At 38.0% G+C, this 14,309-nt stretch overlaps 1 protein-coding gene across 2 annotated transcripts in view; it reads left to right on the top strand.

Moving 5' to 3' along the window:
- Positions 1 to 14,309, top strand: part of LOC122982905 (protocadherin-9) — a 213,038-nt gene that overhangs the window by 96,763 nt on the left and 101,966 nt on the right. The gene's annotated exons all lie outside the window — the stretch shown is intronic.

Here is a 14,309-nt window from a genome sequence, read left to right as displayed (position 1 = left end):
TTTAAAAAAAATAATAGCTTATAGGGGATAGGTTTTAAGTTTGTTTGAGTTTGAGACCTGAGTCTAGGTTATATTTCACTGAACATGAAACACATTAGAATTTTGGCACCTATTGAAAGTAAAAAAAGTCATGAATACGATAATGATAGACTGTTTTTGAATTCAGAAAGGATCTATTAAGTCACTAACAAGCTAGAAAGGAGGCTATTCAGGGAAATAAATTGGTGGTTGAGGCAGGCATGGCTCAGCCCATTCCTGGCATGTCATAAAAATCAGACATCTTCATGAGACACTTGAAACTATCCTTGAATCGCTGACAGAATGAGGACCCGGTATAAATAATTAGCACAGTTTTCAACATGTTTGTCATTAGATGTTGAGAAAGCCTGGCACACAAGGCTACAGATTAGTAGATAGATTAAACATAAAGATGATTCCACTTGAAATAATGGACTGAACTGGAGCAGACATGACAGTGCTTGAGACAGAAAACTGTGGAGTATAGAAGAAATTCAGTCTCCCCACAGCTGTGTGTCACTGGATCTTTGAGTGGCACTGGCACATTATCGTGGTGTCAGAACAGAACTCCTTCCGCCCCCCTTTCTCTCCCTCTAAAACTAGCACAGGTCCCTCGAGGGCATATGGGAGATGGCTTCAAATTGATAATCACCAGTATTCATTATCGTGGTTCCTGGATTTACTCTTGAGTTCATTTCCTAATTACTTGATTATGTATCGAAAATTATTCATTAATGTTTTCCACTTGCAACAGTTTGCACAAGTCATTAATTACTTTGAGTGTCTCTCGATAAGTAATGATTGGTTCCCTCTCTGATATACCCCCCACTGCTGATTCCTTGTCACATACAGGCACATTGTTGTACATCAAATGTTGAAGCATTTTCCATTATATTGATGCAATAAATGAGTTTGATAGGACAAAACCCCATCATGTCAAAATCACTCTCACACTGACATGTGACACACAAAACATTTTGTTACTGCAGGCCATTTTTAACTTTAGTTTTTAGTATCAAGTCAGATTTCACTTTTTGGCTGTACTTTTGATTATATCATCTTTTAGCCAGTTTTTATTCTAGTCAAAATGGCATGTTTAGTTATTAGAAATATTTCAATTTGTATTATCACTCTGCATGCCAAAAAATGATTTTAGTAACAATTATTCTGCATCAATAAGTAAAATCATACAGTAAGATATAAAAAAAAGCTTCCATCCTATAAAAATTGATACTTTTAGTGGGTAATGTTGTCTAAATGTATAAAAAAAAATATTCATATGCAAATGTATTCAATATTTACACAATAACGTCCCTGCAGTGCCACAGCGGCAGACAGCATAAGCCAGTCAGATTCTCACCATAATCTCTATTCTTCTTCATTCTATTATTACCTAAAACCTGAAGTCCATGTGACTTAAAATTGAAATATGTTAAAATGTTTTTTCTATAAAAATGGCATATCTGAAACACTGGTTCTTTAAATCTATTGAATTGAACCTGTGTGACTGATAATTAATATTGTGTCTAACTTCATCATTAGCGAGTAATATATTTATCTTTATGTTACTCGGCCTGGTTGATGGTAATGATGATGATCACCTTACAACTTCAAGTTGGCTGTACAGACAGTAAACACAGTAGTGTTTTTGTGTGAAGCATCCATAAAGCTTGAATTGCGGTATTATAAAATTCTATTCATTTTCACCTTCTTTAAGCTCCGTGGCCATAGATACCAGCATGAGACTGGCATCCTCAGTGTACAATCCAACTGAATATGAAGGTGAGGTGTTGATATTTAATCGTAATAGAAGTGTACTGCTATACAAAGGTATTATAAATAAGCCAAAATCTATGAACCTTGTGTTCTATGAATATGACCTACATAATAAATATTTAAATATAATTCTTTTGCTAAGCAGTGCAGGATAAGTTGTGGAAAAAAATAATAATCACAAATGTTTACTATTGGCCTATTTGTCCACCCTAGTTGTCCACCCTTAAATCCCACCGTGCCATCCAATTACAAAATCCTGGCAACAGTACTGAAACAGAATTAACATCTAAAATGTCCAGCAGCATGTTGATCAGTGTGGATGGAAACAGAATGGAAATAACAAAGTACTTATTGAAGACTGAGAGATACAGATGCTTTATATCAAATTTGCTTACTCTCTATTGTCAGATCAAGAATAAGGATTCCAACAAGGTAAATGTCTATGAGTAGTATGAAATCACACTTTAATCCACATTGAAAGGTCTAATAATAAATAGGATGTGGATTATGGATAAATACCATTTTAAATGTTTGGTTAGCTTCAGTTCTGTACAACGGACTAAACCATGTGCTTTCCTGACCTTAAGTTCTCATTGGTTCTCTAAATTTCTAGTCCATTATGATAACATTAAGTCATTTTAAGCTGAATGGCAGCCTGAATCATATTACTTATTTCATATAGCAATAAAGGAAATTGTAATTTCTGAAACCTGAACATCTACTATATGATAAAGATAGATACATCATAAGAGATATGTCACCTTTGTGCTTTCTGTCAAAAGATTGACATCATAGGAATAATTCTGAATATATCAATAATCCATTTGTCCTTTTGTCATTTTCAGCTATATATACTGTCTTTTTTATTTCCTTGCCAGGAAAAAAGCAAAGCTGCAATGCCATTAGAATGCTCTTAGATTGATATTGAATTGCCTTACTTCCTCTTTAAGTGCGTTTCAAAGTATGGCAGGCATCCTTTGGGAAAACACAGATGGACTGTTTACCATCCCTGTGTCATTTCATATTTTCCTCATTTCATGTTTAGTTTTGAATCCTCTCAGTTGGACATCTCTTCCCCCTCTTCCTTTTTTCATTATTTAAAAATGATTCACCTCAGACATACGGCATGTGACATTTTAGGGCAGTGACTAAGAGACACATTCAGGCCTCGCATGAAACGTTGACAGTTCTTTAAAAGCTTTTATTCAACTGAAAAATTTGATGTCGCGTGTGGGCAACTTGTAGTATTTTTAGTTCTAATGATCACATAAATCCCCCAAACTGTTTAAGGTGCTGATAACATGAGAAGAAATTATTTTTCCTTGGGTAGTGCAATTATTTCATGTTTACACGGTGTCAGTTTGAAATGCAAACACTACTGAATTAGGGGCAGCAGTCAGCATACTGCATATCCAAGCAAGCTGACTGCTCAATGTGAAGCTACAATATGCAAAATACACAGTATCATAGTATATCATAAGTAGTCACACGGTTTACAGATTCTGAGAGCTGGAGTGAGCACTTGCGTGTGTTTCTGTGTCTGTTTATTCTGTCACATTTTTGAAATTCACCTCTCATTTGGTAAACAACAACAAGAAATGTAACTGTGCATGTAAGGCAGTGTGCACTCTGTGTGCATTATACTTAAATATTTATATTTCTGTACATATGCGCTCATGGACATCCCCACTTGCCTGCGTGCCTTTGTATCTCTTAAGGCATGTGGACTCATTTGTGTTCTTGCAGTGCAGCATTTCTGTATTGCTGCCACACACAGAGTTGAGCAGATTGAGAGAAACAGAGAGAGACAGAGAGAAAGAGTTAGAGGAAGGATAGGAAGGGGGTGAGTATGAGGAATGTGAAGTGTGTATAATCTAGCATACTGTGACTCATCTTTCACCTATTTTCTGTTAAAGATGCATGCATCTTTTTTTTTTTTTTTTTTTTTTTTTTGCTGTTCATGTAAGTTGGTGCTCCCACTCCTCCAGAAGTCAGGGGAGATCACAGTTAAAGTCATTTTGACTCATTTGTAATTCAGAGCACTTCAGAGGCCCAGGACTGTGTAGCCAATGCCTGAACTTATCAGAAATTAGACTCGGTAAGACAGTAAGAGGGGGAATTCTGCCTCCCTGAAAGTAAGACTGCCTTACACTTATTATTTCTGCACCATTTGGCCAAGCTTCTCAGCATGCACATGTACAGATCTGCTGAGTAAACGTGTCTGTCTGATGGTGGAGTAGTTAATGGTTTGGACCGCAGTGTGTTGTATATGTCAGTCATATCTGCTTGGCCACAAGGAGGCACAGTCTTTTTTATCCTTATCTTCCTGTCAGTGTGTAAACTTAAGTTCAGTACTGATTAGCGATGCTCTAAACTTAAGTGGAACATCATAAACACATTATTTAACCGAAGGTTTTGGTATTGATATAATAGTATAACTAAAGATGATCTGATCAATGTTACTAAAGACGTCCCGAGATGTTACTAGTAAAATTTGAAACTTGATAATGTCACATAGTGGTACATTTTTTATATAACTGTTACAAACATCAGTGGTTGGAGCAAAGACAAATGTCTATTCAGAGGAGCCAGATGCGAAACTGCAATAATGTAACTTGATAGCTGTAGACCTGGAATAACTTGTGCAAGAAGTGGAGTTATTTCTACATCACAATATATATTCATCAGGAGCCAAATTCAGGTCAGCAGTCTGCTCTGTCACCTTGTATTCAGTCTAGTGTTTGTATGACCGCATAATGTGATTATTATCATTATTATTATTATTATTATTATTATTATTATTATTATTATTATTATTATTATTATTATTATTATTATTGTTATTATTATTATTATTATTATAGTAATTTTATTGTAGCATTTTTCAAGCCAGGAGCACAAAGTGCTTTTCATTGACAGCACACAAGAAACAATCACAAATATGAAAAGAAAAACACAAGAACAGCAAAATGCAAGCACACAAATAAAAGACTGTATAAAAAAATGTACTAATAAATCATCCAAAAGGTAAAACGAGTTAAACTATTAAAACAAACTTAAAATCAGCACAACAGAGTTATATTATGTAAACAAATAAGACTAGTTGTCAGGTGAAAAAGCAGGTCTGTGTCTTAAGACAGGATTTAAAAGCAGAAACAGTGTCAGCAGAATGAATACTACCTGGAAGACTGTTTGAAAGCTGAGATGCCAGGAAAGCAAAAGCTCCATCACCCTTTGAGCTTAACCTGGACTCTGGGACAGCTAGCAGGCCTAACCCAGCAGATCTAAGAGGCCTTTTTGGACAGTAAGGAGTTAAGAGTTCACTGATGTACTCTGGCACCTGGCCATGTAAAGCATTATAAGTCATGAGTAGGATTTTAAATAGGACTTTAAAAGAAATTGGTAACCAGTGCAAAGAGGCTAAAACTGGGATGATGTGAGAAGAGTGTTTGGTCTTTGTCAGACGTCTGGCTGCAGAGTTCTGCACAGTCTGAAGCTGAGCTGCAGCTCGGGCGCTGAGGCGGTTAAACAAAGCGTTACAATAGTCTAGGGGTGAGGAAACAGACGCATGAATGATTTTCTCTGTATAGCTAAAAGATAACATTGCTCTGATCTTGGAAATACTCCTGAGTTGGTAGTAACATGATTGTAACAATTTCTTTGTGTTTTGCTCAAAGCTTAGCTCACTGTCAAAGATAACCCGCAGGTTCTTAGCAGTGCCCTTAATATTTGGGATAAGGGGACCGAGCAGTGACTGGACTTGATTACGGAGGTTCTCAGGGTTGATAAGCACCTCCGTTTTCTTTTGTTTAAACGCAAAAAGTTTTGTGACATCCAGTCTCTAACATTAGCTAAGCAGCTCTGAAATGTGGCCAGCTTGTTGCATTCAGAGGGTTTAATGTATATCAGTGAAATGAGATATTACCATGGTGATGGATGATATGGCCTAATGGTAGCGTATATGGAGAGAACAGAATTGGTCCAAGAATTGATCCTTGAGGTATGCCACATGTTTTCAGTGCAGTTGAAGAGATTAATGAATCAATTGAGACATAACATTTTCTATTTGACAGATAGGAGAGGAACCACTCCAGGGCCGTTCCAGAAATGCCCACCCAATCCGTAAGTCTATTAATTAGTGTAGCGTGATCGATGTTGTCGAATACTGTGCTAAGGTCAAGCAGCACCGGTACAGAGCAGTATCCAGAGTTTGCAGCCATTAATAAATCGTTTCTAATGCTTAGAAGTGCTGTTTCGGTACTATGTAGCTCACAAAATTTCTCAAAGATGCTGTAGTTACTGAGCGCTTCCAGAAGCTGTTCTAAAACCAGTTATTCAAGAATTTTGGAAACATTGGGCAATTTTGAGATAGGTCTGATTTTTTTTTAAAACTGATGGTTCCAGGCCAGGTCCTTTTAGCAGTGGCTGAATACAGGCTTTGCAAAGGGAGCTGTTTAAAATTTGGAGCAGACTAGGGCCAATTTCCTCCATCACTTTTCTGAATAATTTGGCTGGAATGATATCCAGGTGACTGCATGTGGGTTTCATGTGGGACACGGAGTTAGTGAGAGTTTCCATGTCAATTGACCGGAAGCAATCTAGCAAATGCGGACAGGGACAAGAAAAAATCATGGGAGAAGTTGGAATTGCAGTGTTTGTTCGATTTTGGTGAATTTTGTCGAGAAAAAAGAAGAGAAATTTCTCTCAGTCAGCAGCAGATGAAGCAGAGGGACTAGTGGTGGGAGGTTTGACAAGCTGATTAATGGTTGTAAAGAAAAATCTGTGATTGTGCTGATTGGTGGTTATTAATATTGGTCTCTTGCCTCTTTTACTTTTTGATTGTAGATGAAAAAGCTCAATTTCAGCCTTCTTCAGAAAAACTGAAGTGGATGGGAGCTGGTTTTAGAAGTCAAATAAGGTCAGGAATTCAACAAGAAATTATGATGAAACGCTTGTGTAGCATAATCCAAAAGTCAGATGCCAAATAGTTACTTTTATGTCACAAATCTCTGGTTATCATTTTGAATGTAGACTTTTAATAAGGTGATGGTCTGTCAACTTTGTCCTTATAACATCATAAAAAACCTTCCAATTGCATGAAATTTGGACTATATTTTCTATTGTCCATGTGTTTTGTTCACCAACATTCAGCTGGCGCACAGGGGCATGTAAATATGAGATGCATGTGTAATTTAAGAACATTTAATCTAATGCCAGAAATTGGCATTTGAATTAATATGTGTGGAAACCGCTTTGTATATCCTGTTCCTGGTGCAAAGTTTGTTCACACAAAGAGATTTTCTTTAGTATATTCATGTATGCCAGATAGAACATTGCATATACCATGAGTGAGATTCTCCCATTGCCCATTGGCAGTCATTGACATGCAAGACTGTGCTTCAGTGAGAGAAATGTTGTTTTCTACAAGGCTCTCTGTGCACCTGAGTCACTCGTCGAGCAGTTCCTTTATCAGAGCAGAGCAGCAGGATGGAAGAGCACATCTTGGGCTGATAGTGGAGCTGCCGCTCCTGACTAATCCTGCTCACTGCCGGAGAAATAAAGAAATAAATAACCAAGGACTTGAGAAAGGAAGAGAGTGAAAAATTCAGTTGTATGGAGAGCAGTTCAAAAGGCTTTCAGTCATATAGAGGAGATCACTACTTCTGATCTTTAGATAAAGATGAGACTGTAGAGACAGTATATTGGCTTAGAAAGACAGACAGAGAGAAAGAGAGATGTGTGTGTGTGTGTGTGTGCGCATGTGTGATCACATAATACATAGGACCAGTGTGTAGGATATAGTGGCATCTAAGAGTGAGGTTGCAGATTGCAACCAAATGAATACACCTCCCCTCCCTCTCCCCGTCCAAATGTGTAGGAGAACCTACGGTGGCTGCGAAACTTGCAAAAAACCCTCTCTAGAGCTGGTGTTTGGTTTGTCCGTTCTGGGTCACTGTAGAAACATGGCGGTGCAACATGGCGACCTCCATGGAAGGGGATCTGCTCCCTATATAGATACTGTATAAAGGGCTCATTCTATGGTAACGAAAACACAACAATTCTTATTTTCAGGTGATTATACAATAATTAAAATATACTTACAAATATTATATTCCATTTCTGCCAAGTCTGTTCTGCTAGATGCCATTAAATTCTACACACTGCACCTTTAAAAACATCCTATGGATTTTCACAAATCAAGTTTTCAGGTTGGAATTGTAAGTATATTAAATATGAGAAGGGTTCATGTGTATTAAAAGAAGTACATTCAATTGTAATGGCTTCTACATAACCTTCTGGTGTACCTTTTATGGGTTCTGAGTTTAAAATGTGTTATTGCATTTCACACCCGAGACACACATTAGTGCAGGAGACAGAGGAGAAGAAGATGGAAAGCAGTGGGTTCGATCACTTTCTTTCTTTATATTGTTTGTGTAAATCACATTGCTAAGCCTTTTAAAGAGAGGTAGCAGGCAGATATTTCTGCAGTTTGAGATGTTCAACATTGTGGACTTTGCAATATGCAAATAGAAAATCAGTACAAATTGGCACCTCCAGCAGGTTAGACTATGTTTTTCTCTGTGTAGATGTTAAAGCAGAAAACAGGATGAGGCTTAAATAAAATCAGGATACCAAATGTATAAAAATACATTTTAATGTGTGATTACAACAAACACAAGCTACAGACATAATATAAATTGGAAAACATGGTGTCAGTTTTAAACAGTGGCTACTAAGTACTGTATGTCTTCATGAGCGAAAAACCCTCTGAGTCCCTGTAAATGATGGGAAGTGGGCTATAGCTCCAATCGTGTCAAACACAAAGAAAACCTGGATTCAAAGTCATTAAAATGGTTCATTACTCTATTTTCTAATTTACTGAGATTAATAATAGGCAATGAAAAACATATACTCCAAGGAGTTCTTTAATTTGCTGGAGTTTACAATAATACATTCCACAAGGAGACTCCCTGGTTAGTGAATAAAGCTAAAAAGAAAGATGAACAAAACAAAAACAGAAATTACAGATGACAATAAAAAGAAAAAAAAAACCTACTGTAATAAAAAATAGATTTAATGAAACTTGAAACGAAGATTTAAAGCTCTCTAGGTCAGTTACATGTATTCCTCATAAAAGGAAATACTGTGATTTATGCCAAAGGCACACAGATGCGCAACATAGACAGTCAGAAGTGGAGTGACTGGAGCTTTGGGAAGTATTGTACTTCTTTGTAGTATCTTTTCTCCACAATGTGTGTTTTCAATACTAAATAGATAATGTAGCGGTCTAGAGGCCCGGAAGTACCCTACCCTCTGCCTGTGCAGAGTGTGTTGAATATGGGTGATGTTCTGCCCGGAGGCAAACTGTGGCAATAAAAAGCCTTTCAGGCGAACAGGTTGTCAGCACTCGCTCAGTTACTGATGGTGCAATTGCTGCTCATTCTGGATTCTTGAAGACTCTTTGACAATGATGGGTACATCCAAAACGTCCAGAAAAGACCTGACTCAAAAGGTTTGAAAACTGCCATGACCATATTTTCCACATACAAAAGCTGAAAGCCATGTTTTTCAAAGAGGGGTTTTGTGTTTTTCCAGGAATAAACTCGACTTTGCTCTTTTTTAAAATAACACAAGCAAGCAGTTATTCACTTTCTAGCCTCCTCATACTGACAGAAGTATTCAAAAAAGATAAAATTGCTGTTGGGTATTTGCTGGAAGGAGTAACTTTGAGCATTGAGAAAGTATGGATGTACTGATAATTTAAAATAGCATACATTTGACCTTGACCTGAACACAACCATTTATTGACCTTTCATCTTACTTAAGAGAACTAATTTTAATCAAAATCTAAAAAAAAAAAAAAAATCGAACAGGAAGACAGCAGCAAAGTCAGATAGGTTTGGGTGACAGCCATGACATCAACTGCTAAATCAGTCTTTTGATATCTTGATGTATGTTACTATTTTTAACATTATGTGAGACTTTTTTTTATCTCCTTCAAAGGTGCAATATCTGACATCACTGGTCAAACTTCTCAAAGGAAAGCCTGAGGAATGACATGTTGAATTAACACCCGGCTCAGCATTCTTTCTATGCAGATTGAAATAGAAGTCCTGCATCTTCTCCTGGACTTCAGAAAAGCTCAGTGAAAGACATGGTACATGCACCCATTCCCTCTTGCTATCCACTTCCTTTGAAAGGATGACAGCTACATCACAGTGAGTCAAAATTTTGAAGCCAATACTTGGCAGCCCAGTGGTTTTTTTTTTTTTTTTTCACTGAGCAGCGGAAATCAGGGATCCTACAGACATCACAGAATTCACTTTATTTCCCTCGCTGCCTGTGCTCCCTCTGTTGTTATCCTCTAAAGGCTCAGTATGACCCCCAAACACGCCAGACACACTTTGTTGTTATTTTCAATATAAAATATCCATTCAGGGATTACTTGATGCTTCTCACTGTTTATTCTCTACTCCGCCTACACGGTTCTCACTAAATGCAAGACAAATTGAGCATTTTCAGAACTGGCACTTCAGTAGAAGAATTTGTCAGCATCATGCCCCATGCATTTGAAAGTTAATACAGCATGTGTGTGGGACCCTGTGTGATTAGGGCCTATTTTAGGAAGGGTAGCAACACTTTCTGTCCATATGGTTGTAAACCAATCAATCAAGATTCAGGATTCAGTAGTTATAGAGAAAAGGATGGAGGCAAACGTGTTAGAGGGGCAGAGAGAAGACAGAAAGGAGAGATTTGAAATGGAGAGTGATTTCCTTGGCTGCCCGGTTAGCCTATGAGATGCAGTTACATGCTAGTATGTTCGTTGATCTCCTCCTGCAGACTCACCCACTAATCTGTGGTCATGCCCACCATCTTCCCACATTTCTCACCAGCTCTCCCAATGGCTTTAGTCCCATGTGCTTCCTGGAAGCCATTGCAGTAAAACCCCACCCCAAACAACCCTTTCTGCACACACGCACACACAGAGAGAAAGAGAGAGAGAGAAACAGAGAGAGAGAGAGAGAGAGAGAGAGAATATCACTTTCAAATTCATGTTTTTACACTGCAATATCCCTTATGTTGATAGCAATGAGTGGGTAAAATCATTTGACACGCTGCTTTGCTGTATTTGTGATCTCCTCGTCTGTTGTGTGTTTTGTGGCACCAGTGTGAACCAGCATTGCTGTTTGTAATCAGACAATCGACATGCTTTACAGGACACTCACAAGGGTAAGGCCAGGGTTCTCAGAGGTGAGCACTGCTCCAGTGTTAGCCATTTATCACCACCGCAGTGGGGATGGAGGAAACATGCTGTGAATGCAGAGTGGTATTATGGGATGCTGGTCTCTTGATGTTGCCAGTGATAAACATTATGCTTGAGGCCAAGTGTGTCTTCCGCCATTATTTAGAGGACTTTGAATTGGAATTCCTTCCCTGTAAACTGACCAGGATTATTTCGTAAATGGGATGTTTACAAACACAAATTTGTGTTGTTATGGGGCAGATAGAGGATGTTATGAATATTGTTTCCTTTATCTTCAGTATTTCGCCAAACAGTTTGTACTGTTTGATTAATTCTAAACATGAGTAAACTAAATTGTAAGAGTCAGATATTGTGTTCTAGTAAAAAATATTCATTTGTGTTACATTGCCTCGCTGAAGTGAAAAACAAGTGTTTCTGCATATAATGCATGTAGTATATTTATTTATGAAAAACATCGGTATTGCATCTGGTAATCAATGTGATTATAATGTTTTTTTTTTAAATTGCCTTTTTTATTCTTTATTACTTGGAAATTTGATGGAGACACATTGGACTGTTTTTATTTGCCCTGTTTATTACTCACATCCATAAAACATATCTCTTCATTCTAGAAATAAATAAAAAAATGTCACCACTGATGTCTAATAATAGCCTATAGATTGTAAATCTTTTAAAAATATAGTTTTGTAGTAAAGCGTTTTTTATCACACTTACACAGTACCAGTTGGAGTGACATTATTTCAGCATTTTATGTTTGTGGTGACAAAAATAGTTGCATTAGAACATGGAATTATAACAAAAAAATGAGGCCAAAACAAAGAGGGACAAACTGTTCACATGTGCACCATTGCAAATAAGGACTTTCAAAGAGCATCTGTTGCCGTGCTCTGAAGATGGAGAGGGTGCTGCAATGAATAAGGAGCTGTTATGGAAAATGTGTACTCTTCAGAGAATAAATTCACATTCACTTATCTGTTAGTGTCCAACAAATCTCTAAACATGACAAAACAAGAACTTGGCTGATCAAAAATCTTCTTTAGCTGAAAACATATTTATAAAATATGCTCACTACAGATGTATTTAGAAAAAAACAAACAAACAAAAAAAACCATTAATATATCAATATATAGTGGAACTTCATGAAGATGAGTGGTCCAAACTGCTCAATAGTATTAGTGATTCTTCTTTGAGCTAAAACATTCTTCAGCTTCATGTCACTTATATCAAAAGGACACATTTGACTGGCTTGTAAACACCCCATCTCAAAGTCCTATTCCTGTTTTGAGTTGTAGGGCAAAGCAGAAACAATATATCCTTCAAATTCTGACAAAGTCTGTTTCAAAAAAAGGGAAAAAAGGGGGCAGTTTCGTGATCATCCTTTACAAAATGACATGCTTTCATCCCTGCCACATCCTCCCTTGGTATGTCACTGTATCTATCCCAGCTTTCTTTTACCCTCCTTTTTTGCTTTTGGCAGGAAAAGACAGGAGACATGAAACATTTCCCCTTTTTTTTTTCATCTTTGACAAGGCTTGTGAAGACAAGTCAGAGAGAGGAGATGTGCCATTTTTCTCCAACCGCCAACCAACAAAATATAACAGCTTCTCTGCACTGGAGAGATCACCTTTCCCTCAAAGGCCCAAACAGCAGCAACACCTTCTTTGAGACTCCTGAAATGAATGCTGTGAAGGGACATGAAGCACATGTACTGTACTGCATACTCTAGCTGTAGTACCTTTCAGTCAGCATCTTTATTTTCCCTGTCGAATGTACACATTTTTTCCCATTTTCGTTTTCACTTTTGTAGTCATTATGTGCTAAGCTGTTATGGGAGTATGAGTGAAATTTTCTCGTAATTTAGCTTATTTCCACAAAGAGATTTTGATATCATCAAGCTTCCTTCTACCCACTTAAAACCTCCTGCTCACACTTCCTGGTAATAGGCTTGTCTCAGACACAAAAGGCTGAACTTGACATCTACCTTGTGATGTCAATGGTTGTTGGCAGGTTGATGGACAGCCAAGAATGGCAGAGTTGCCCCCTCTCTAGCTAATTAGCTCATTGAAGGAAATGAATGCAATTTCAGCAAGGCCAGCGCTTATCAAAAAATTCCAATCCCCCCACATCAGTGGTGATAGACAGGCCTTTTTACATCAGGCTGGCCTTCTAGGCAGGACTATTATCAGGAATTGGAGCTGTTTGTATGGGCACAATACACACAGATGGTATCAAGAGGTCAAGGTACTTGCACTAAAAGATGTATGAGATTGTAATAGAATGCTAGATATTCAGAGAAAAAAAATATTATAAATGCTCAAGCTTGAAAAAGCTGGATATAAGTGTGCAACATGTCCGGTGAAAAGATTAAAAGGGCAAAAAAATTGGGTTTCACGGGACCAAACATTTATCAGCTCAGCTTCCCACAGAAGTAGAAGCCAGACGACCCTGAAAAAGCTGCCAGCGTAGCACAGGGCAGAGCAGAGAGTCTGTTTTGTAATGGATGGAGGATTTTTTCTTTATATATTCAGTACACATAAACACATCAGAGCACACCTCGCTTGGGGGAGGCGACAGGGGCTGCAGAGTGAGTGTGTAGTGGCATAGAATTACCATGAATAATTAAAAGACTGGTGTGAGCATTCTGGTAGCTCTTTGATTGACTCTGAAAGCCCCAGGAAGAAATTGGCAGATGAGAGCAAACTGCAAAATGGCCAGCTCTTTGCTCTCAGCTCCCTGCCTAAGATTTGCCCGGCTAAAACCTTGAATCAGCAGTGTGCTAGGAGGCCCTTTTTGTGTCTGCCTGCCCCAGAGTGAGATCCAAATTCTGCTCATCAAAAAGGAAAAAAAGGAGAGGAAAAAAAAAAAAAAAAAAAGAACATAGGTTGGCATGTGGACACTGTGGTTTTCTAGGTTTCTTGTTTGTTCATCTATTCAATGGTGTAACTGAATGGCTGGCGAAGTGGTGAAGATGTTATTTTCCTGTACGGATTCCAGTTGATCATTTCTTGCATTCTAGTCTCATTTTCATGGCATGCAGTCGTGTAACAGAATTACAAGAGAACAAAAATGGCTGACATATGTCACTGCCGGTGAAAGTGGCCCATGGGGTGTCATCGACAAATTTGCTGAGTGCACAGGAAGAAGAGGTCAACAGGGACTGGGGCTTGGCAGCAGCCCCTCACCTTCCCAGAGTGTCCGGATGTGGGCGGCATCCCATTACTCATCCATATCATTTTGCCAAGCAAGCACC

Source organism: Thunnus albacares, chromosome 1 (assembly GCF_914725855.1).
Source record: "Thunnus albacares chromosome 1, fThuAlb1.1, whole genome shotgun sequence".
NCBI classification, from domain to species: Eukaryota; Metazoa; Chordata; class Actinopteri; order Scombriformes; family Scombridae; genus Thunnus; species Thunnus albacares.
Note: the sequence above shows the minus strand (reverse complement) of the source record. Positions and strands in the feature narration are given on the sequence as shown.